Source organism: Chiloscyllium punctatum, chromosome 31, assembly GCF_047496795.1.
Source record: "Chiloscyllium punctatum isolate Juve2018m chromosome 31, sChiPun1.3, whole genome shotgun sequence".
NCBI lineage: Eukaryota > Metazoa > Chordata > Chondrichthyes > Orectolobiformes > Hemiscylliidae > Chiloscyllium > Chiloscyllium punctatum.
Window position 1 is genome coordinate 34,004,962 of NC_092769.1, and position 22,956 is coordinate 34,027,917.

A 22,956-nucleotide genomic window follows, 5' to 3' on the forward strand; every position below is an offset into this window, starting at 1 on the left:
CGTTAGTGGCTCATTCAATCAGCAACAGCAATGAAAAAAAAAACATACACTCTGAGAGGAACCTCCGGACCGGTGCTGTCATAGCGTCGCTAGTATTAAGGTGCGCCCCGAGATCTAAGCCATGTTGGAACTGTAACGGAGCAATCGACAGAGAGGCTACAGAATGACATCGCATCCATTTAATTTTCTTTAAATCACTCTAGAGCAGGAAAATGTTCACGGAGAGGGCGAGTGGAGAAGTGTGGCAATTGAAGCTCTGGTGAAACTCCTTCTTTGTGATTCACTCAGCAAACAGAGACGTGAAGGTGACTCAGGCGTGAGAGCTCTTCACATCGAGAACAAAAAGCAATCAAGGGCAGTTAGCACCTCTTCCGGAGTGGCGGTGGGGTGAGGTAATTACCTTTTGAGTTCTGTTACTATGTTCAGAAACTGCCTTTTAGATTGAGGTGAACAGAAACTCCATTTCTAATAAGCACCATGGAAGTTAGCAAAATGTATTGAGTCGCTTCTCGTCGATTCCCGCACAGGTTTCCGACTCACTTGGTATCCATGTGGCTCATGTCCAGGAGTGAACATCTCTGCAGCAAATTGCACGGTTAGAACATAGAACATAGAACATAGAACAATACAGCACAGAACAGGCCCTTCGGCCCACGATGTTGTGCCGAACTTCTATCCTAGATTAAGCACCCATCCATGTACCTATCCAAATGCCGCTTAAAGGTCGCCAATGAATCTGACTCTACCACTCCCACGGGCAGCGCATTCCATGCCCCCACCACTCTCTGGGTGAAGAACCCACCCCTGACATCTCCCCTATACCTTCCACCCTTCACCTTAAATTTATGTCCCCTTGTAACACTCTGTTGTACCCGGGGAAAAAGTTTCTGACTGTCTACTCTATCTATTCCTCTGATCATCTTATAAACCTCTATCAAGTCACCCCTCATCCTTCGCCGTTCCAACGAGAAAAGGCCGAGAACTCTCAACCTATCCTCGTATGACCTACTCTCCATTCCAGGCAACATCCTGGTAAATCTTCTCTGCACCCTCTCCAAAGCTTCCACATCTTTCCTAAAGTGAGGCGACCAGAACTGCACACAGTACTCCAAATGTGGCCTAACCAAAGTCCTGTACAGCTGCAACATCACCTCACGACTCTTGAATTCAATCCCTCTGCTAATGAACGATAATACTCCATAGGCCTTCTTACAAACTCTATCCACCTGAGTGGCAACCTTCAAAGATCTATGTACATAGACCCCAAGATCCCTCTGTTCCTCCACCTGACCAAGAACCCTACCATTAACCCTGTATTCCGCATTCTTATTTGTTCTTCCAAAATGGACAACTTCACACTTGGCAGGGTTGAACTCCATCTGCCACTCCTCAGCCCAGCTCTGCATCATATCTAAGTCCCTCTGCAGCCGACAACAGCCCTCCTCACTGTCCACAACTCCACCTATCTTTGTATCATCTGCAAATTTACTGACCCACCCTTCGACTCCCTCATCTAAGTCATTAATAAAAATTACAAACAGCAGAGGACCCAGAACTGATCCCTGCGGAACTCCACTTGTAACTGGACTCCATGCTGAATATTTACCATCTACTACCACTCTCTGACTTCGACCGGTTAGCCAGTTTTCTATCCAATTGGCCAAATTTCCCTCTATCCCATGCCTCCTGACTTTCCGCATAAGCCTACCATGGGGAACCTTATCAAATGCCTTACTAAAATCCATGTACACTACATCCACTGCTCTACCCTCATCCACATGCTTGGTCACCTCCTCGAAGAATTCAATAAGACTTGTAAGGCAAGACCTACCCTTCACAAATCCGTGCTGGCTGTCCCTAATCAAGCAGTGCCGTTCCAGATACTCGTAAATCCTATCCCTCAGTACCCTTTCCATTACTTTGCCTACCACAGAAGTAAGACTAACTGGCCTGTAATTCCCGGGGTTATCCCTATTCCCTTTTTTGAACAGGGGCACAACATTCGCTACTCTCCAGTCCCCTGGTACCACCCCCGTTGCCAGTGAAGACGAGAAGATCATTGCCAACGGTACTGCAATTTCCTCTCTTGCTTCCCACATAATCCTAGGATATATCCCGTCAGGCCCGGGGGACTTGTCTATCCTCAAGTTGTTCAAAATGTCCAACACATCTTCCTTCCTAACAGATATCTCTTCTAGCTTATCAGTCCGTTTCACACTCTCCTCTTCAACAATACAGTCCCTCTCGTTCGTAAATACTGAAGAGAAGTACTTGTTCAAGACCTCTCCTATCTCTTCCGACTCAATACACAGTCTCCCACCACTGTCCTTGATCGGACCTACCCTCGTTCTCGTCATTCTCAGGTTTCTCACATACGCATAGAATGCCTTGGGGTTATCCTTGATCCTATCCGCCAGGGATTTTTCATGCCCTCTCTTAGCTCTCCTAATCCCTTTCTTCAGGTCCCTTCTGGCTATCCTGTATCCCTCCACTGCTCTGTCTGAACCTTGTTTCCTCAACCTTATGTAAGCCTCCTTCTTCCTCTTTACTAGACATTCAACCTCCCTCGTCAACCAAGGCTCCCTCACACGACCATTTCTTTCCTGCCTGATCGGTACATACATATCAAGGACACGTCGTATCTGCTCCTTGAAAAAGTCCCACATTTCCACCACATCCTTCCCTGACAGCCTATGCTCCCAACGTATGCTCCTCAAATCCTGTCTTACAGCATCGTAATTTCCCTTCCCCCAATTGTAAAAACTTCCTTGTTGTGTGCACTATCCCTCTCCATAACCAAGGTGAAAGTGACAGAATTGTGGTCGCCATCACCAAAATGTTCACCCACTAACAAGCCCACCACTTGTCCCGGTTCGTTACCGAGTACCAAATCCAATATGGCCTCCCCTCTGGTTGGACAATCTACATACTGCGTTAGAAAAGCTTCCTGGACACACTGCACAAACACCGCCCCATCCAATCTACTTGATCTAAAGAGCTTCCAATCAATATTTGGGAAGTTGAAGTCGCCCATGACTACGACCCTGTGGCTTCTGCACCTTTCCAAAATCTGTTTCCCAATCTGTTTCTCCACATCTCTGCTGCTATTGGGGGGCCTATAATAAACACCCAACAAGGTGACTGCACCTTTCCTATTTCTGACTTCAGCCCATACTACCTCCAGAGGCAGATCTCCCTCAAACTTCCTTTCTGCAGCCGTTATACCATTTCTAATTAGCAATGCCACCCCCCCTCCTTTTTTACCACCCTCCCTAATCTTACTGAAACATCTGTAACCAGGAACCTCCAACAGCCATTCCTGTCCCTCATCTATCCATGTTTCCGTGATGGCTACAACATCGTAGTCCCAGGTACCGATCCATGCCTTAAGTTCACCCACCTTATTTCTGATACTCCTTGCATTGAAGTATACGCACTTGAGCCCATCTCTGTGTCCGTAAGTAGTCCCTGTCAGTGCTACCTTCTCCACAGCCTCCCTACAGTCTTGGACATCCTTGGACATCCTGACACACAGGTAAAAGGCACGGAAAGTGTCATCTCGAACTGGCTCCGAGGTCAGAGCATCCTCTCAATGTGATCTGTCGCTCTCGGACTGTAATGCGACCTCCGGTTTTAGGGTAGAGAACTTTCTTTGGGACCCTAATTCTGCAAAACAGACACGGTGACTGAATAAATGCTGCACGGTATGATGTGGAACACGGCCTGCTCAGCTTTGTGCATTTTCCCTGTAGTCCGGCGTGTTTCGTGTTCCGTGTAAACGTGTAAGTCGTCCTTTTTCGAGCAATGGGTGAAATCATTTAGCAAAGCAAGAATCGAAATTGCAGTAATGTCAAGCAGCTCATGGTTATTTGACCAAATCATAAGCGAACATATATTGTCACGCACTCACAGATACATTTGTAGCTGAAAAGAGTCCGAGAAGATAGACTCAGCTTAAAATTGATTTTTGTCTGGATTGATGGGCTGCGACATTGACATTGCAGCCGGGCACATCCCAGCAGCTGTGCGAGTCGGAGAGGGATCATGGAACCCTTTTCATGTGACTTTGCGTCTGTTGTTATGCAGGGGCACAATTGGAAATGCAACAAAAGGGGCTGTGACGTCGGATGGTAGTGTGACCGAGCGGTCTAAGATGCTGGATCCAGGTTCCAGTCTTGAAAGGGGCGCGGGTTCGAATCCCGCCACTGCCATTTCTGCTGTTTAACTCCAATGCTGCAGCTTGTTAAAATGCTGTTTCCGCCCCCACTGTATTGATGTTGAAAACAAAAGTAAAATGGGTTTGCTTCCCGGGGAAATAACTGTGGTGTGGGACAGTGCCACGCGGAAAATCGCAAACAGCTCTGCTGTTCCAGGCAATTTGACCGTTTTCTGGAACCGAATGGAGACTGTTATTTCATCGCTGTTGTGATGAAACACTGCAGAAACGAACGACTTCCTTACTTTTGCTCCGACTGACCATACTCCGCGAAATTTCCCCGGACCCACAGTTGAGGATTTTTGCTGCTGGAAGTTACCTCAGAAACCCTGTTAACTCGTAATGTGGTGACTCGGCTCGTCGTTATTTGGTTTTCTGGCCAATGGGAAAATCGATCCAATGAATTTCGATGTCACAAGTTATTGAATTTCTCCCATTTCCTTTATTTCCGTCCTGGAGGCATCGGAACGGAAAGGGAATCTCATCGAGACTGTGATTGGTGAACTTCACTTTTTATGGCCCCTTCTTATTATGTTCTTTCTTTCTCTCTTTTCAGCATTGTCTGGGAAGTGTTGGTGCACTATGGCTGCAGTATATTTGAAAGAGTAGTTTGGAATTGCACTGTTGTTAGTTGTGAGATTACTTTATGACTCATGCCCTCGGACTGTCTCACATTTAGCATTCATGCATCTCTGTGTCTGAAAATGCATTAGGCATGCCAGTTTTGTTTGTGTTCCGTGTTAAATGCTTACTGTTTTGCGATTCGCTCAGTACATTACGAGTTAACAGGGTTTCTGAGGTAACTTCCAGCAGCAGAAATCCTCAACTAAAGGTCTGGGAAAATTTCACGGAGTATGGTCAGTCGGAGCAAAAGTAAGGAAGTCGTTCGTTTCTGCAGTGTTTCACAATACTACCTTTCCCGTGAGCAGTCGAACAGACGAAACGATTGTGCCACAGGCAGCGACGGCAAGCTCTGCTAAAAAGTAATCCTTTAAAGCCGGTGTAAGCAACACGACGGTATTGGGGTACACCGCGTGGAATCAGATACTTCGGTGTATCTCGTCCATGCTCACCACCTAGCCAAAGTTAAACAAGTCCCGTTCCCCAGCATTTGGCCCCGATCCCGCTAAACCCATCCTATCCAGAAACTCATCCGATTACCTTTGCAATTTTCTGAGTGTAATCGCCTCCTCCACTTCCTCTGGTAGCTCATTCCAAACACGCACAACCTTCTGTGTGGGAAATGTGCCTCAGGTCCTTTGTCAATTTCAGCCCACTCACCTTAAACCGATGCTCTCGATTTTTCAACTCACCCCAACTTGTGTAAAACACATAAATACTCAGTTTACAACCCTTCCATAAGATCATGTCGCAGCCGTTATGCTGCGGGGAAAGTCGTCCCAGCTTATTCCACCTCGCCCTACGTTCCAAACATTGACGACATCCTTGTCTATATTTTGTCATCAATTTCACGTGGTTTTTTTTACGTTTTCAAGATGTTAATTTCGCTGGACAATAACAGGCTATTGGAAACAGAAAGGTGAAACGTAGAATTGCTTCAACTTTCAGTGCTGGATGCCACTGAGCTGCAGTACGGTAGCCTCGTCTGGTTTCTGTAGTGTAGTGGTCGTCACGTTCGCCGAATACGCGAAAAGTCCCCAGTTCGAAACTGGGCAAAAACTGCTTTCTTTTTCAAGTGCAGCCTTTCACATGCACAAGAACGGAGCTTCCTTGCTTGCTTTCCCATCTGCAAACCTGCCTTCGAATTTGCTTGAACGAATCTGCTCTCGTAGTGAAATGCAAGGCAACTCCATTTAATTACTGTGCAAAGCGTTATAAAGTTTTTCTCCAACCTGGTTCTGATCATATGCCATTCTGTTTGAGAGTGTAGTTGCCGCGTTCTGATCCTTCCACGAAAAGCAGTACCGCATTTGCATTCCTTGCGCAGGCGGCCCGGTTCAAAGGCAGGGAAGAAGCTGATGCGCTGGTGTCACAGCGCACCACGAATTCCTGAACTTGTCTGTCTGTCAAACGTACCCCAAAGTCGTCTCTGAAAGGCTTCATTTGGAAGCTGTCTGTCGTTATTCAACGCGCGAGAGTTGGCACCGGAGGTCCTGAATCATGTTTTGGAGCAGTTCGCACGTTAGTGGCTCATTCAATCAGCAACAGCAATGAAAAAAAAAACATACACTCTGAGAGGAACCTCCGGACCTGTGCTGTCATAGCGTCGCTAGTATTAAGGTGCGCCCCGAGATCTAAGCCATGTTGGAACTGTAACGGAGCAATCGACAGAGAGGCTACAGAATGACATCGCATCCATTTAATTTTCTTTAAATCACTCTAGAGCAGGAAAATGTTCACGGAGAGGGCGAGTGGAGAAGTGTGGCAATTGAAGCTCTGGTGAAACTCCTTCTTTGTGATTCACTCAGCAAACAGAGACGTGAAGGTGACTCAGGCGTGAGAGCTCTTCACATCGAGAACAAAAAGCAATCAAGGGCAGTTAGCACCTCTTCCGGAGTGGCGGTGGGGTGAGGTAATTACCTTTTGAGTTCTGTTACTATGTTCAGAAACTGCCTTTTAGATTGAGGTGAACAGAAACTCCATTTCTAATAAGCACCATGGAAGTTAGCAAAATGTATTGAGTCGCTTCTCGTCGATTCCCGCACAGGTTTCCGACTCACTTGGTATCCATGTGGCTCATGTCCAGGAGTGAACATCTCTGCAGCAAATTGCCCGTTTAAGGTAAAAGGCACGGCAAGCGTCATCTCGAACAGGCTCCGAGGTCAGAGCATCCTCACAATGTGATCTGTCGCTCTCGGAATGTAATGCGACTTCCGGTTTTAGGGTAGAGAACTTTCTTTGGGACCCTTATTCTGCAAAACAGACACAGTGACTGAATAAATGCTGCACGGTATGATTTGGAACACGGCCTGCTCAGCTTTGTGCATTTTCCCTGTAGTCCGGCGTGTTTCGTGTTCCGTGTAAACGTGAAAGTCGTCCTGTTTCGAGCAATGGGTGAAATCATTTAGCAAAGCAAGAATCGAAATTGCAGTAATGTCAAGCAGCTCATGGTTATTTGACCAAATCATAAGCGAACATATATTGTCACGCACTCACAGATACATATGTAGCTGAAAAGAGTCTGAGAAGATAGACTCAGCTTACCATTGATTTTTGTCTGGATTGATGGGCTATCATTATCTGCTGCGAAATTGACATTGTAGCCGGGCACATCCCAGCAGCTGTGCGAGTCGGAGAGGGATCATGGAACCCTTTTCATGTGACTTTGCGTCTGTTGTTATGCAGGGGCACAATTGGAAATGCAAGAAAAGGGGCTGTGCGGTCGGCTGGTAGTGTGGCCGAGCGGTCTAAGGCGCTGAATCCAGGTTCCAGCCTTGAAAGGGGCGCGGGTTCGAATCCCGCCACTGCCGTTATGCTGTTTAACTCCAATGCTGCAGCTTGTTAAAATGCTGTTTCCGCCCCCACTGTATTGATGTTGAAAACAAAAGTAAAATGGGTTTGCTTCCCGGGGAATTAACTGTGGTGTGGGACAGTGCCACGCGGAAAATCGCAAACAGCTCTGCTGTTCCAGGCAATTTGTGCGTTTACTGGAACCGAATGGAGAATGTTATTTCATCGCTGTTGTGATGAAACACTGCAGAAACGAACGACTTACTTACTTTTGCTCCGACTGACCATACTCCGTGAAATTTTCCCAGACCCACAGTTGAGGATTTTTGCTGCTGGAAGTTACCTCAGAAACCCTGTTAACTCGTAATGTGGTGACTCGACTCGTCGTTATTTGGTTTTCTGGCCAATGGGAAAATCGATCCAATGAATTTCGATGTCACATGTTATTGAATTTCTCCCATTTCCTTTATTTCCGTCCTGGAGGCATCGGAACGGAAAGGGAATCTCATCGAGACTGTGATTGGTGAAATTCACTTTTTATGGCCCCTTCTTATTATGTTCTTTCTTTCTCTCTTTTCAGCATTGTCTGGGAGGTGTTGGTGCACTAAGGCTGCAGTATGTTTGAAAGAGTAGTTTGGAATTGCCCTGTTGTTAGTTGTGAGATTACTTCATGACTCATGCCCTCGGACTGTCTCACATTTAGCATTCATGCATCTCTGTGTCTGAAAATGCATTAGGCATGCCAGTTTTGTTTGTGTTCCGTGTTAAATGCTTACTGTTTTGCGATTCGCTCAGTACATTACGAGTTAACAGGGTTTCTGAGGTAACTTCCAGCAGCAGAAATCCTCAACTGAGGGTCTGGGAAAATTTCACGGAGTATGGTCAGTCGGATCAAAAGTAAGGAAGTCGTTCGTTTCTGCAGTGTTTCACAATACTACCTTTCCCGTGAGCAGTCGAACAGACGAAACGATTGTGCCACAGACTGCGACGGCAAGCTCTGCTAAAAAGTAATCCTTTAAAGCCGGTGTAAGCAACACGACGGTATTGGGGTACACCGCGTGGAATCAGATACTTCGGTGTATCTCGTCCATGCTCACCACATAGCCAAAGTTAAACAAGTCCCGTTCCCCAGCATTTGGCCCCTATCCCGCTAAACCCATCCTATCCAGAAACTCATCCGATTACCTTTGCAATTTTCTGAGTGTAATCGCCTCCTCCACTTCCTCTGGGAGCTCATTCCAAACACGCACAACCTTCTGTGTGGGAAATGTGCCTCAGGTCCTTTGTCAATTTCAGCCCACTCACCTTAAACCGATGCTCTCGATTTTTCAACTCACCCCAATGTGGATAAAACACATAAATACTCAGTTTACAACCCTTCCATAAGATCATGTCGCAGCCGTTATGCTGCGGGGAAAGTCGTCCCAGCTTATTCCACCTCGCCCTACGGTCCAAACATTGACGACATCCTTGTCTATATTTTGTCATCAATTTCACGTGCTTTTTTAACGTTTTCAAGATGTTAATTACGCTGGACAACAACAAGCTATTGCAAACAGAAAGGTGAAACGTAGAATTGCTTCAACTTTCAGTGCTGGATGCCACTGAGCTGCATAACGGCGGCGCCGGCTGGTTTCTGTAGTGTAGTGGTCATCACGTTCGCCTAACACGCGAAAGGTCCCCAGTTCGAAACTGGGCAGAAACTGCTTTGTTTTTCAAGTGCAGCCTTTCACATGCACAAGAACGGAGCTTCCTTGCTTGCTTTCCCATCTGCAAACCTGCCTTCGAATTTGCTTGAACGAATCTGCTCTCGTAGTGAAATGCAAGGCAACTCCGTTTAATTACTGTGCAAAGCATTATAAAGTTTTTCTCCATCCTGGTTCTGATCATATGCCATTCTGTTTGAGAGTGTAGTTGCCGCGTTCTGATCCTTCCACGAAAAGCAGTACCGCATTTGCATTCCTTGCGCAGGCGGCCCGGTTCAAAGGCAGGGAAGAAGCTGATGCGCTGGTGTCACAGCGCACCACGAATTCCTGAACTTGTCTGTCTGTCAAACGTACCCCAAAGTCGTCTCTGAAAGGCTTCATTTGGAAGCTGTCTGTCGTTATTCAACGCGCGAGAGTTGGCACCGGAGGTCCTGAATCATGTTTTGGAGCAGTTCGCACGTTAGTGGCTCATTCAATCAGCAACAGCAATGAAACAAACATACACTCTGAGAGGAACCTCCGGACCTGTGCTGTCATAGCGTCGCTAGTATTAAGGTGCGCCCCGAGATCGAAGCCATGTTGGAACTGAAACGGAGGAATCGACAGAGAGGCTACAGAATGACATCGCATCCATTTAATTTTCTTTCAATCACTGACGAGCAGGAAAATGTTCACGGGGAGGGCGAGTGGAGAAGTGTGGCAATTGAAGCTCTGGTGAAACTCCTTCTTTGTGATTCACTCAGCAAACAGAGACGTGAAGGTGACTCAGGCGTGAGAGCTCTTCACATCGAGAACAAAAAGCAATCAAGGGCAGTTAGCACCTCTTCCGGAGTGGCGGTGGGGTGAGGTAATTACCTTTTGAGTTCTGTTACTATGTTCAGAAACTGCCTTTTAGATTGAGGTGAACAGAAACTCCATTTCTAATAAGCACCATGGAAGTTAGCAAAATGTATTGAGTCGCTTCTCGTCGATTCCCGCACAGGTTTCCGACTCACTTGGTATCCATGTGGCTCGTGTCCAGGAGTGAACATCTCTGCAGCAAATTGCCCGTTTAAGGTAAAAGGCACGGAAAGTGTCATCTCGAACAGGCTCCGAGGGCAGAGCATCCTCACAATGGGATCTGTCGCTCTCGGAATGTAATGCGACTTCCGGTTTTAGGGTAGAGAACTTTCTTTGGGACCCTTATTCTGCAAAACAGACACAGTGACTGAATAAATGCTGCACGGTATGATTTGGAACACGGCCTGCTCAGCTTTGTGCATTTTCCCTGTAGTCCGGCGTGTTTCGTGTTCCGTGTAAACGTGAAAGTCGTCCTGTTTCGAGCAATGGGTGAAATCATTGAGCAAAGCAAGAATCGAAATTGCAGTAATGTCAAGCAGCTCATGGTTATTTGACCAAATCATAAGCGAACATATATTGTCACGCACTCACAGATACATATGTAGCTGAAAAGAGTCTGAGAAGACAGACTCAGCTTACCATTGATTTTTGTCTGGATTGATGGGCTATCATTATCTGCTGCGAAATTGACATTGTAGCCGGGCACATCCCAGCAGCTGTGCGAGTCGGAGAGGGATCATGGAACCCTTTTCATGTGACTTTGCGTCTGTTGTTATGCAGGGGCACAATTGGAAATGCAAGAAAAGGCGCTGCGCGGTCGGCTGGTAGTGTGGCCGAGCGGTCTAAGGCGCTGGATCCAGGTTCCAGTCTTGAAAGGGGCGCGGGTTCGAATCCCGCCACTGCCATTTCTGCTGTTTAACTCCAATGCTGCAGCTTGTTAAAATGCTGTTTCCGCCCCCACTGTATTGATGTTGAAAACAAAAGTAAAATGGGTTTGCTTCCCGGGGAATTAACTGTGGTGTGGGACAGTGCCACGCGGAAAATCGCAAACAGCTCTGCTGTTCCAGCCAATTTGTGCGTTTACTGGAACCGAATGGAGACTGTTATTTCATCGCTGTTGTGATGAAACACTGCAGAAACGATCGACTTACTTACTTTTGCTCCGACTGACCATACTCCGTGAAATTTTCCCAGACCCTCAGTTGAGGATTTTTGCTGCTGGAAGTTACCTCAGAAACCCTGTTAACTCGTAATGTGGTGACTCGACTCGTCGTTATTTGGTTTTCTGGCCAATGGGAAAATCGATCCAATGAATTTCGATGTCACATGTTATTGAATTTCTCCCATTTCCTTTATTTCCGTCCTGGAGGCATCGGAACGGAAAGGGAATCTCATCGAGACTGTGATTGGTGAAATTCACTTTTTATGGCCCCTTCTTATTATGTTCTTTCTTTCTCTCTTTTCAGCATTGTCTGGGAGGTGTTGGTGCACTAAGGCTGCAGTATGTTTGAAAGAGTAGTTTGGAATTGCCCTGTTGTTAGTTGTGAGATTACTTTATGACTCATGCCCTCGGACTGTCTCACATTTAGCATTCATGCATCTCTGTGTCTGAAAATGCATTAGGCATGCCAGTTTTGTTTGTGTTCCGTGTTAAATGCTTACTGTTTTGCGATTCGCTCAGTACATTACGAGTTAACAGGGTTTCTGAGGTAACTTCCAGCAGCAGAAATCCTCAACTGAGGGTCTGGGAAAATTTCACGGAGTATGGTCAGTCGGATCAAAAGTAAGGAAGTCGTTCGTTTCTGCAGTGTTTCACAATACTACCTTTCCCGTGAGCAGTCGAACAGACGAAACGATTGTGCCACAGACTGCGACGGCAAGCTCTGCTAAAAAGTAATCCTTTAAAGCCGGTGTAAGCAACACGACGGTATTGGGGTACACCGCGTGGAATCAGATACTTCGGTGTATCTCGTCCATGCTCACCACATAGCCAAAGTTAAACAAGTCCCGTTCCCCAGCATTTGGCCCCTATCCCGCTAAACCCATCCTATCCAGAAACTCATCCGATTACCTTTGCAATTTTCTGAGTGTAGTCGCCTCCTCCACTTCCTCTGGGAGCTCATTCCAAACACGCACAACCTTCTGTGTGGGAAATGTGCCTCAGGTCCTTTGTCAATTTCAGCCCACTCACCTTAAACCGATGCTCTCGATTTTTCAACTCACCCCAATGTGGATAAAACACATAAATACTCAGTTTACAACCCTTCCATAAGATCATGTCGCAGCCGTTATGCTGCGGGGAAAGTCGTCCCAGCTTATTCCACCTCGCACTACGGTCCAAACATTGATGACATCCTTGTCTATATTTTGTCATCAATTTCACGTGCTTTTTTAACGTTTTCAAGATGTTAATTACGCTGGACAACAACAAGCTATTGGAAACAGAAAGGTGAAGCGTAGAATTGCTTCAACTTTCAGTGCGGGATGCCACTGAGCGGCATAACGGCGGCGCCGGCTGGTTTCTGTAGTGTAGTGGTCATCACGTTCGCCTAACACGCGAAAGGTCCCCAGTTCGAAACTGGGCAGAAACTGCTTTGTTTTTCAAGTGCAGCCTTTCACATGCACAAGAACGGAGCTTCCTTGCTTGCTTTCCCATCTGCAAACCTGCCTTCGAATTTGCTTGAACGAATCTGCTCTCGTAGTTAAATGCAAGGCAACTCCGTTTAATTACTGTGCAAAGCATTATAAAGTTTTTCTCCAACCTGGTTCTGATCATATGCCATTCTGTTTGAGAGTGTAGTTGCCGCGTTCTGATCCTTCCACGAAAAGCAGTACCGCATTTGCATTCCTTGCGCAGGCGGCCCGGTTCAAAGGCAGGGAAGAAGCTGATGCGCTGGTGTCGCAGCGCACCACGAATTCCTGAACTTGTCTGTCTGTCAACCGTACCCCAAAGTCGTCTCTGAAAGGCTTCATTTGGAAGCTGTCTGTCGTTATTCAACGCGCGAGAGTTGGCACCGGAGGTCCTGAATCATGTTTTGGAGCAGTTCGCACGTTAGTGGCTCATTCAATCAGCAACAGCAATGAAACAAACATACACTCTGAGAGGAACCTCCGGACCTGTGCTGTCATAGCGTCGCTAGTATTAAGGTGCGCCCCGAGATCTAAGCCATGTTGGAACTGAAACGGAGCAATCGACAGAGAGGCTACAGAATGACATCGCATCCATTTAATTTTCTTTCAATCACTGACGAGCAGGAAAATGTTCACGGGGAGGGCGAGTGGAGAAGTGTAGCAATTGAAGCTCTGGTGAAACTCCTTCTTTGTGATTCACTCAGCAAACAGAGACGTGAAGGTGACTCAGGCGTGAGAGCTCTTCACATCGAGAACAAAAAGCAATCAAGGGCAGTTAGCACCTCTTCCGGAGTGGCGGTGGGGTGAGGTAATTACCTTTTGAGTTCTGTTACTATGTTCAGAAACTGCCTTTTAGATTGAGGTGAACAGAAACTCCATTTCTAAGAAGCACCATGGAAGTTAGCAAAATGTATTGAGTCGCTTCTCGTCGATTCCCGCACAGGTTTCCGACTCACTTGGTATCCATGTGGCTCATGTCCAGGAGTGAACATCTCTGCAGCAAATTGCCCGTTTAAGGTAAAAGGCACGGAAAGTGTCATCTCGAACAGGCTCCGAGGTCAGAGCGTCCTCACAATGGGATCTGTCGCTCTCGGAATGTAATGCGACCTCCGGTTTTAGGGTAGAGAACTTTCTTTGGGACCCTTATTCTGCAAAACAGACACAGTGACTGAATAAATGCTGCACGGTATGATTTGGAACACGGCCTGCTCAGCTTTGTGCATTTTCCCTGTAGTCCGGTGTGTTTCATGTTCCGTGTAAACGTGAAAGTCGTCCTGTTTCGAGCAATGGGTGAAATCATTTAGCAAAGCAAGAATCGAAATTGCAGTAATGTCAAGCAGCTCATGGTTATTTGACCAAATCATAAGCGAACATATATTGTCACGCACTCACAGATACATATGTAGCTGAAAAGAGTCTGAGAAGATAGACTCAGCTTACCATTGATTTTTGTCTGGATTGATGGGCTATCATTATCTGCTGCGAAATTGACATTGTAGCCGGGCACATCCCAGCAGCTGTGCGAGTCGGAGAGGGATCATGGAACCCTTTTCATGTGACTTTGCGTCTGTTGTTATGCAGGGGCACAATTGGAAATGCAAGAAAAGGGGCTGCGCGGTCGGCTGGTAGTGTGGCCGAGCGGTCTAAGGCGCTGGATCCAGGTTCCAGTCTTGAAATGGGCGCGGGTTCGAATCCCGCCACTGCCATTTCTGCTGTTTAACTCCAATGCTGCAGCTTGTTAAAATGCTGTTTCCGCCCCCACTGTGTTGATGTTGAAAGCAAAAGTAAAATGGGTTTGCTGCCCGGGGAATTAACTGTGGTGTGGGACAGTGCCACGCGGAAAATCGCAAACAGCTCTGCTGCTCCAGCCAATTTGTGCGTTTACTGGAACCGAATGGAGACTGTTATTTCATCGCTGTTGTGATGAAACACTGCAGAAACGATCGACTTACTTACTTTTGCTCCGACTGACCATACTCCGTGAAATTTTCCCAGACCCTCAGTTGAGGATTTTTGCTGCTGGAAGTTACCTCAGAAACCCTGTTAACTCGTAATGTGGTGACTCGACTCGTCGTTATTTGGTTTTCTGGCCAATGGGAAAATTGATCCAATGAATTTCGATGTCACATGTTATTGAATTTCTCCCATTTCCTTTATTTCTGTCCTGGAGGCATCGGAACGGAAAGGGAATCTCATCGAGACTGTGATTGGTGAAATTCACTTTTTATGGCCCCTTCTTATCATGTTCTTTCTTTCTCTCTTTTCAGCATTGTCTGGGAGGTGTTGGTGCACTAAGGCTGCAATATGTTTGAAAGAGTAGTTTGGAATTGCCCTGTTGTTAGTTGTGAGATTACTTTATGACTCATGCCCTCGGACTGTCTCACATTTAGCATTCATGCATCTCTGTGTCTGAAAATGCATTAGGCATGCCAGTTTTGTTTGTGTTCCGTGTTAAATGCTTACTGTTTTGCGATTCGCTCAGTACATTACGAGTTAACAGGGTTTCTGAGGTAACTTCCAGCAGCAGAAATCCTCAACTGAGGGTCTGGGAAAATTTCACGGAGTATGGTCAGTCGGATCAAAAGTAAGGAAGTCGTTCGTTTCTGCAGTGTTTCACAATACTACCTTTCCCGTGAGCAGTCGAACAGACGAAACGATTGTGCCACAGACTGCGACGGCAAGCTCTGCTAAAAAGTAATCCTTTAAAGCCGGTGTAAGCAACACGACGGTATTGGGGTACACCGCGTGGAATCAGATACTTCGGTGTATCTCGTCCATGCTCACCACATAGCCAAAGTTAAACAAGTCCCGTTCCCCAGCATTTGGCCCCTATCCCGCTAAACCCATCCTATCCAGAAACTCATCCGATTACCTTTGCAATTTTCTGAGTGTAGTCGCCTCCTCCACTTCCTCTGGGAGCTCATTCCAAACACGCACAACCTTCTGTGTGGGAAATGTGCCTCAGGTCCTTTGTCAATTTCAGCCCACTCACCTTAAACCGATGCTCTCGATTTTTCAACTCACCCCAATGTGGATAAAACACATAAATACTCAGTTTACAACCCTTCCATAAGATCATATCGCAGCCGTTATGCTGCGGGGAAAGTCGTCCCAGCTTATTCCACCTCGCACTACGGTCCAAACATTGATGACATCCTTGTCTATATTTTGTCATCAATTTCACGTGCTTTTTTAACGTTTTCAAGATGTTAATTACGCTGGACAACAACAAGCTATTGGAAACAGAAAGGTGAAACGTAGAATTGCTTCAACTTTCAGTGCTGGATGCCACTGAGCTGCATAACGGCGGCGCCGGCTGGTTTCTGTAGTGTAGTGGTCATCACGTTCGCCTAACACGCGAAAGGTCCCCAGTTCGAAACTGGGCAGAAACTGCTTTGTTTTTCAAGTGCAGCCTTTCACATGCACAAGAACGGAGCTTCCTTGCTTGCTTTCCCATCTGCAAACCTGCCTTCGAATTTGCTTGAACGAATCTGCTCTCGTAGTGAAATGCAAGGCAACTCCGTTTAATTACTGTGCAAAGCATTATAAAGTTTTTCTCCAACCTGGTTCTGATCATATGCCATTCTGTTTGAGAGTGTAGTTGCCGCGTTCTGATCCTTCCACGAAAAGCAGTACCGCATTTGCATTCCTTGCGCAGGCGGCCCGGTTCAAAGGCAGGGAAGAAGCTGATGCGCTGGTGTCACAGCGCACCACGAATTCCTGAACTTGTCTGTCTGTCAACCGTACCCCAAAGTCGTCTCTGAAAGGCTTCATTTGGAAGCTGTCTGTCGTTATTCAACGCGCGAGAGTTGGCACCGGAGGTCCTGAATCATGTTTTGGAGCAGTTCGCACGTTAGTGGCTCATTCAATCAGCAACAGCAATGAAACAAACATACACTCTGAGAGGAACCTCCGGACCTGTGCTGTCATAGCGTCGCTAGTATTAAGGTGCGCCCCGAGATCTAAGCCATGTTGGAACTGTAACGGAGGAATCGACAGAGAGGCTACAGAATGACATCGCATCCATTTAATTTTCTTTAAATCACTGACGAGCAGGAAAATGTTCACGGAGAGGGCGAGTGTAGAAGTGTGGCAATTGAAGCTCTGGTGAAACTCCTTCTTTTTGATTCACTCAGCAAACAGAGACGTGAAGGTGACTCAGGCGTGAGAGCTCTTCACATCGAGAACAAAAAGCAATCAAGGGCAGTTAGCACCTCTTCCGGAGTGGCGGTGGGGTGAGGTAATTACCTTTTGAGTTCTGTTACTATGTTCAGAAACTGCCTTTTAGATTGAGGTGAACACAAACTCCATTTCTAAGAAGCACCATGGAAGTTAGCAAAATGTATTGAGTCGCTTCTCGTCGATTCCCGCACAGGTTTCCGACTCACTTGGTATCCATGTGGCTCATGTCCAGGAGTGAACATCTCTGCAGCAAATTGCCCGTTTAAGGTAAAAGGCACGGAAAGTGTCATCTCGAACAGGCTCCGAGGTCAGAGCGTCCTCACAATGTGATCTGTCGCTCTCGGAATGTAATGCGACTTCCGGTTTTAGGGTAGAGAACTTTCTTTGGGACCCTTATTCTGCAAAACAGACACAGTGACTGAATAAATGCTGCACGGTATGATTTGGAACACGGCCTGCTCAGCTTTGTGCATTTTCCCTGTAGTCCGGCGTGTTTCGTGTTCCGTGTAAACGTGAAAGTCGTCCTTTTTCGAGCAATGGGTGAAATCATTTAGCAGAGCAAGAATCGAAATTGCAGTAATGTCAAGCAGCTCATGGTTATTTGACCAAATCATAAGCGAACATATATTGTCACGCACTCACAGATACATATGTAGCTGAAAAGAGTCTGAGAAGATAGACTCAGCTTACCATTGATTTTTGTCTGGATTGATGGGCTATCATTATCTGCTGCGAAATTGACATTGGAGCCGGGCACATCCCAGCAGCTGTGCGAGTCGGAGAGGGATCATGGAACCCTTTTCATGTGACTTTGCGTCTGTTGTTATGCAGGGGCACAATTGGAAATGCAAGAAAAGGGGCTGTGCGGTCGGCTGGTAGTGTGGCCGAGCGGTCTAAGACGCTGGATCCAGGTTCCAGCCTTGAAAGGGGCGCGGGTTCGAATCCCGCCACTGCCATTTCTGCTGTTTAACTCCAATGCTGCAGCTTGTTAAAATGCTGTTTCCGCCCCCACTGTATTGATGTTGAAAACAAAAGTAAAATGGGTTTGCTTCCCGGGGAATTAACTGTGGTGTGGGACAGTGCCACGCGGAAAATCGCAAACAGCTCTGCTGTTCCAGCCAATTTGTGCGTTTACTGGAACCGAATGGAGACTGTTATTTCATCGCTGTTGTGATGAAACACTGCAGAAACGAACGACTTACTTACTTTTGCTCCGACTGACCATACTCCGTGAAATTTTCCCAGACCCACAGTTGAGGATTTTTGCTGCTGGAAGTTACCTCAGAAACCCTGTTAACTCATAATGTGGTGACTCTACTCGTCGTTATTTGGTTTTCTGGCCAATGGGAAAATCGATCCAATGAATTTCGATGTCACATTTTATTGAATTTCTCCCATTTCCTTTATTTCCGTCCTGGAGACATCGGAAGGGAAAGGGAATCTAATCGAGACTGTGATTGGTGAAATTCACTTTTTATGGCCCGTTCTTATTATGTTCTTTCTTTCTCTCTTTCCAGCATTGTCTGGGAAGTGTTGGTGCACTAAGGCTGCAGTATGTTTGAAAGAGTAGTTTGGAATTGCCCTGTTGTTAGTTGTGAGATTACTTTATGACTCATGCCCTCGGACTGTCTCACATTTAGCATTCATGCATCTCTCTGTCTGAAAATGCATTCGGCATGCCAGTTTTGTTTTTATTTCTTTGTTACATGCTTTCTGTTTTGCGATTCGCTCAGTACATTACGAGTTAACAGGGTTTCCGAGGTAACTTCCGGCAGCAAAAATCCCCAACTGGGAAAATTTCACGGAGTATGGTCAGTCGGAGCAAAAGTAAGGAAGTCGTTCGTTTCTGCAGTGTTTCACAATACTACCTTTCCCGTGAGCAGTCGAACAGACTAAACGATTGTGCCACAGACTGCGACGGCAAGCTCTGTTAAAAAGTAATCCTTTAAAGCCGGTGTAAGCAACACGACGGTATTGGGGTACACCGCGTGGAATCAGATACTTCGGTGTATCTCGTCCATGCTCACCACATAGCCAAAGTTAAACAAGTCCCGTTCCCCAGCATTTGGCCCCAATCCCGCTAAACCCATCCTATCCAGAAACTCATCCGATTACCTTTGCAATTTTCTGAGTGTAATCGCCTCCTCCACTTCATCTGGCAGCTCATTCCAAACACGCACAACCTTCTGTGTGGGAAATGTGCCTCAGGTCCTTTGTCAATTTCAGCCCACTCACCTTAAACCGATGCTCTCGATTTTTCAACTCACCCCAACTTGGGTAAAACACATAAATACTCAGTTGACAACCCTTCCATAAGATCATGTCGCAGCCGTTATGCTGCGGGGAAAGTCGTCCCAGCTTATTCCACCTCGCCCTACGGTCCAAACATTGACGACTTCCTTGTCTATATTTTGTCATCAATTTCACGTGGTTTTTTTTACGTTTTCAAGATGTTAATTACGCTGGACAATAACAAGCTATTGGAAACAGAAAGGTGAAACGTAGAATTGCTTCAACTTTCAGTGCTGAATGCCACTGAGCTGCAGTGCGGTAGCCACCGCGGGTTTCTGTAGTGTAGTGGTCATCACGTTCGCCTCACACGCGAAAGGTCCCCAGTTCGAAACTGGGCAGAAACTGCTTTCTTTTTCAAGTGCAGCCTTTCACATGCACAAGAACGGAGCTTCCTTGCTTGCTTTCCCATCTGCAAACCTGCCTTCGAATTTGCTTGAACGAATCTGCTCTCGTAGTGAAATGCAAGGCAACTCCGTTTAATTACTGTGCAAAGCATTATAAAGTTTTTCTCCAACCTGGTTCTGATCATATGCCATTCTGTTTGAGAGTGTAGTTGCCGCGTTCTGATCCTTCCATGAAAAGCAGTACCGCATTTGCATTCCTTGCGCAGGCGGCCCGGTTCAAAGGCAGGGAAGAAGCTGATGCGCTGGTGTCACAGCGCACCACGAATTCCTGAACTTGTCTGTCTGTCAAACGTACCCCAAAGTCGTCTCTGAAAGGCTTCATTTGGAAGCTGTCTGTCGTTATTCAACGCGCGAGAGTTGGCACCGGAGGTCCTGAATCATGTTTTGGAGCAGTTCGCACGTTAGTGGCTCATTCAATCAGCAACAGCAATGAAATAATTTACACTCTCAGAGCTGCAACTGCCTCACTTCTCCACTCGCCCTCCCCGTTTACATTTTCCTGCTCGGCAGTGATTTAAAGAAAATTAAATGGATGCGATGTCATTCTGTAGCCTCTCTGTCGCTTCCTCCGTTTCAGTTCCAACATGGCTTAGATCTCGGGGCGCACCTTAATACTCGCGACGCTATGAAACACAGCGTGGTAACAGGCCATTTGTTTGAAAAAAATGACCCTCTAAAGAGTAACCCACCCAAACACTTTTCCCGATCATATTTCTTCACATTTATTTCTGACTAATACACATATCCCTGAACACAACGTGCGGTTTAGCATGGCCAGCTCACCTAACCTGCATATGTTCGGATTGTGGGAGGACACCACAGCAAAGTCACATGCACTTGGGGAGAACGTGCAAAGTCCCCACAGTCACCCGAGGAGGGAATCAAACCAATGTCCCTGGCGCTGTGAGGCAGCATTGTTAAACACTGAGGTACCATGTAATCTTATGCAATAAGTAAAATCAGTGAAAGATACGAAAAAATAAGTTTCAAATGAACACTCTCCGATAATGTCAAAGTATGTCAATCTTACATTCAATACGAATAGGTGTATGGAAATAAAAAAAAATCCCGGCAATTCATGTATAAACAATAATTAAAAGTTTAATTTGATCAAAGGTCATAACAATATTTAGATGAATTGCAATTTTTAATAACAAATATCGGTAATTAGCTGACTAATGAACACTTGAAAGTGGCATATATTTACTTAACGCTGAAGAAAGCGACTTGTTTTCCCCCTTGTTACACAGCAGAATAACAATGTGTGTGTGTGTTCGAAATGTTTGAATCAAGCTCTTTCTAACAAAATGACTGATGACTTACGATCACTTAGACTTGTCACCTTTAAAACCACAACATTCTCAAATATTTTCCAGGAATTTACAATCAGAAGAACTAGCTAATTCCTTTTCATAGGAACCCAAAGAGAATAAGTAGCGGATATTGTGAATTAGTGAGTCAACGCAAGAATTCAACTGAAGACAATATCCCTTCTTTCCAAAAATGTTCAAAATTTTAAAAAATCAAAATTTATTGCCATTGTTGAATGAAAGAAAAAAGAGATGCTAATTCTTTTTCATTTGATTTTGTTGCATGAAACATCCGTAAATCGTACTATAATTACAAACACAATAAATGTGAGCATTGAAGTTAAATATAATTAATTGAATTCAACTATGTTTCAACAGGTAAAATAAAAATTGATACTTACAATGATTGACAGATTGTGCACTGCAATCTCTTTACAGTGGTTCATGTACTGTGCCGTAAATCCACATTTGCGCAACCTACTAGATTGAATAATTATTATTTTTTATTATAAATCAGCAACGATTGAATTATCAAAGTCTGTCAATGCATTAATGAATAATGAAAAATCTCTTTTTGCAAGTGATTGAGCAATGTCTGGAAATGAACTGGAATTAATTCAGTGAAAAGTAATTACATTTTCCTGAATTTTAAGGCTGAGATTACCGTGATCATTCAAATGAGCAAACATCAGATATTTGCAATAACGTTGGATGGGAAGTCATTGGTTCCTTTGTGGGGTAGGTGACCTGAAAAATAAAGGTATTTTCATACTGTACTATTAGCACTAAGACATAATGAATTAAATCTAAATGTGAATCTCACTATACTTGTTCAAAAGACATTTTTTTTATAAATAATTGTGCCATTATTGTAATGGCAATGACTTGATAATGAATGCTGTCTTTTGAAGAATTAAAATGAATCAATATTTCAAAAGCACTTTGCTGTGATGTTGATTGGATATTTATTAAGATCAGTAAACTGAGGAATAAAACATTGTACCTAGCTTTATGGATTGAAGAAAAATGTGCCATTCAGTGATTATGGAGCAAAAATATTTTTTTAAGTAAAAAATGTACGTAATACAAGAATTGTGAATTTCCACACACTGGATTCCTTGTAGAGATATGTTACATCAATTTATATGATCAATATTATGATCAATGTTTAAAGACTTGTGTCAGAATTAGGAAGAGAATTAGTAAGTCATGAAAGTGAGCTTGAAACTGAACAATGTAGTCAATGATATGTGCGATTTTAATAATATTGTCATTTTTGTACAATGATGAATAATGTTGGAATAGAAATGACAAAAAATCAACATGGTCAAAGCAGTTCTTTTCTTACAATGAAATGAAAACAATAATCATTTTGTAGCACGCATGATTTGAACTAGCAGTTTTTTTAATGTGACATATACAGTGAAGACTAACCCTTTTGCAAAAATGTGGGAAGTTCACAAATTTAAAATGCAGTATTTGTTCAATTTGTAATAAAAATGGTTATAATTTGAATTGTCTCTTGTACACACACAACAAAAAAGGAGCTTAAAGATTGTTATATTGACAAAGATTTGCTTCCCAACATTATTGTAGTATAGTCAATATCCGGGATAAAGTAGAATTATTGGTTTAAACAATACAAATCAACATTAACGACTGAGCTGAAATATAGCACATCAATTGCATTAACTGCATAGAATAGTAAATAAATGCTTACTGTTGTCATTTGTCCTAGAAACAATAAGATACTCACTCAGGTTATTCCACTGAATAGTAATCAGCTGATGATGAATATCTTTATGTCGCTTTATGTGCACTGTTTTGTGTGAACATTGATTTCAATAAATTTAGATATTTACATGAATTAGGAACAGACTGATAACTGGGTGTGAAAGATCTTATTTAAGATGAGACAATTTTTATGTATTCATGAGGTTTGCTGAACAAAACACTGTTAAGTC

General features: G+C 44.9%; 6 non-coding genes across 6 annotated transcripts; all 6 read left to right on the plus strand.

The window, feature by feature from the left end:
* Positions 1 to 9,259: 9,259 nt before the first annotated feature.
* On the plus strand, positions 9,260 to 9,332 carry trnav-aac (transfer RNA valine (anticodon AAC)). The gene has a single exon. It is a non-coding gene; the product is annotated as a tRNA-Val (tRNA).
* A 1,664-nt stretch (positions 9,333 to 10,996) lies between these two features.
* Positions 10,997 to 11,078, plus strand: trnal-cag (transfer RNA leucine (anticodon CAG)). The gene has a single exon. It is a non-coding gene; the product is annotated as a tRNA-Leu (tRNA).
* A 1,613-nt stretch (positions 11,079 to 12,691) lies between these two features.
* Positions 12,692 to 12,764, plus strand: trnav-aac (transfer RNA valine (anticodon AAC)). Its single transcript has one exon. It is a non-coding gene; the product is annotated as a tRNA-Val (tRNA).
* Positions 12,765 to 14,428: 1,664 nt separating this feature from the next.
* trnal-cag (transfer RNA leucine (anticodon CAG)) lies at positions 14,429 to 14,510 on the plus strand. The gene has a single exon. It is a non-coding gene; the product is annotated as a tRNA-Leu (tRNA).
* A 1,613-nt stretch (positions 14,511 to 16,123) lies between these two features.
* Positions 16,124 to 16,196, plus strand: trnav-aac (transfer RNA valine (anticodon AAC)). Its single transcript has one exon. It is a non-coding gene; the product is annotated as a tRNA-Val (tRNA).
* Positions 16,197 to 19,549: 3,353 nt separating this feature from the next.
* On the plus strand, positions 19,550 to 19,622 carry trnav-cac (transfer RNA valine (anticodon CAC)). Its single transcript has one exon. It is a non-coding gene; the product is annotated as a tRNA-Val (tRNA).
* Positions 19,623 to 22,956: the final 3,334 nt, after the last annotated feature.